This window comes from Elephas maximus, chromosome 7, assembly GCF_024166365.1.
Source record: "Elephas maximus indicus isolate mEleMax1 chromosome 7, mEleMax1 primary haplotype, whole genome shotgun sequence".
Lineage (NCBI taxonomy): Eukaryota > Metazoa > Chordata > Mammalia > Proboscidea > Elephantidae > Elephas > Elephas maximus.
The window spans coordinates 34,216,908-34,219,528 of NC_064825.1; positions in this window are offsets into that span (position 1 = coordinate 34,216,908).

Genomic DNA, 2,621 nt, shown 5'->3' on the forward strand with positions numbered 1-2,621 from the left:
CACACATGCTGTGCCTCAGACTCCCAAGCAGTAAGACCACTAAGGATGAGGACTTCATCCAGCGACATCAACCACTCCAGGGGTGCTACCTTCACTCAGTATGACTGAGCTACACAGAAGACACTTACACAGTGCTGGCAAAGTGAAAGCCATTAATATTCTTTATAGAAAGCAAACAGTAAACAATAGGAACAGATTACTTATGATGAACCGATCCTGCCCCCTACATGTAGCTCCCTTTGTAGGAAAGGAACCTGCTTATGTCTCAAAGGAGGAATCCCAGCTTACCCTTTCTCCAAATTACCCATATCCATACTTACGTCACTTAGCAGGAGTGCAGTGATTGAGGTAAGATGCTGTGTTCACATCACCCACTGCCTCCGGCTCCCACCACACTGCCTGGGTCCACCTGGCTCCCGCTGTGCTCTACTGTGCTACTGGGCTTCACTGGGCATTGCTGGGCCTGGCGTTGTCGACTGTGCCCTGCTGTAGGAAGCAGCCTGCACAGGATCTTCTGAGCCTCTACAAGCAGCCCCTGCACAAGGATGTCCAATTCCATTAGCTAGCCCCTGCCCAGAGTGCCCAGCTTCTCTCTCCACCTTCAACCTACCATCTCTCCCCATCTTCAGAGTTATCAGCTCAGTGTTACATCCATTGACCCTTATTATAGCTCTTTTATCTGTGTCTAGAAGGTTCTCAATGCAGGGGCCCTGGATCCAAAGGATCAAAGGATGCAATCTGCCCCAGGCTCTTGATGGTCATGAACAATAACAACAAAAAAATTGCCGTGGAGTCAGACTCATAGCGAGCCTATGGGACAGACTAGGACTGCCCCATAGTGTTTCCAAGGAGCAACTGGTGGATTTCAACTGCTGACCTTTTGCTTAGCAGCCAAGCTCTCAACCACTGCATCATCAGGGCTCCAATTGTCATGAGGTCCTTCAAAAATGCCTGTGAAGAGTGACCTCTTCTGTAGGCAATCTCAAGGCATGCCATCCCAGCAGGCCCACTAACCAACCAATCCCCTTGGTGGATTGCAAGGCACTCAGTTCTATTGGGTGGATTACAAGTCACTTATGCAGATAGTAAACAGACCAATCACTTGCAAGACTGCAGCCTGACCAATCATTTGGGAGAATTACAAAGCCAGGACCAGAAAGGCAATATATAAGAGAAACCCAAAAAGCCAAAAGGAATAGGGCCAGGAGCACAGGGAAGGAAAAGACACTTCTTCATCCCCAGTGATTGAGCCCCAACCAGGTTTTCCATTAACACCCAACACTGCCCTCTCCCACTGCCCTCCTCTCTCTCTGCTCATGCTGCATATTATCATACCTTCATGGTTTTGTACATATTATTCCCTCCACCAGAGCCCTGGTGACTCAATGGTTAAGAGCTTGGCTGCTAACCAAAAGGTCGGCAGTTCAAATCCACTATCCACTCATTAGAAACCCTAAGGAGCAGTTCTACTCTGTCCTATAGGGTTGTTTTGAGTCTCAATCAACTCCATGGCATGATTTTTTTGTTTGTTTGTTTGTCTGCTGTTTTTATTCCTTCCACCTGGAGTGCTGGACCAGCACCCCACCCCCACCCCCCACAAACTGTCTCCTAGTAAACTTTGATTTGCCCTTTCAGAGACAACTCAAAGATCACCTTTACTGGGAAATCTTCTTGATTTTTCCATTTAAGCAGATTAAGTGCTTCCTTCTCTGGCACTAACAGACTCGTGATGGCTTTTATTGTTGTACTTATCTCTTCTGACCCCATACCAAAGTAAGAATGAGAGAGAAGGGCTGTGAGCAGTTTACAGTACATGACAGAGTAAACATTCAAGAAACATTAGATGAATCAATGAATGAGGAAGGGAGAATTCATTGGATGTTTTAGGAGCTTTGAGATGGAAGGGGAAAGTACAGGTGGGATGAAGCTTGAGGAGAGAAAGAACTGCCCTGAGCAGCCACTGTTGGGAACTCAATGGAAAGTCAGAAACAATGGGAGAATTTGGAGGCACAGTGAGAACCTAGCTAAAGTTTGCATGTCATTTGTATTAACTAATACATAGAAATCCACAAAATTGAAGTCATGACCTTTCTACAAAGTGAAAACCAATTCTCCCACACTCAATAGCTTTATCTGGGAAATAAATCAAGAGTGATCCAATCAGATTTGTGAGACCTCTGAGACAAAGTGCCTCAGACAGCTGGGAATTTCTAAAAGGCATACAAATACATTCCATTTCAGCCCATGATCAAAGGCTTGCCAGGCTCACTTATGAAGAAGAAAACTCACTTAATAGGATAAAGAAAATCTTTGATTCCTAATCTGTCGTTGTGTAAAAAAAAATAAATAAAATTTTGTTCACCAAATAGAATTAAGTATCAATTAGAATGTTTTTAAAATCTCTATTGTAAGCACAATTTGGCTGTACTAATTTGTGTGGCAACAAATCATCAGAGACATATCTACTATGAACTTGAATGGACTTACCTGATCTCATTTCTTTTCCTGGAAATCTTCAATCCCAGAACATCACAGAATGTCAGTGTTGGGAGGAACCTTGAAGACTATCTAGGCCACAAACAAACCTTATTTTATCAGGGACCAGGGCAGAAAAGTGAATT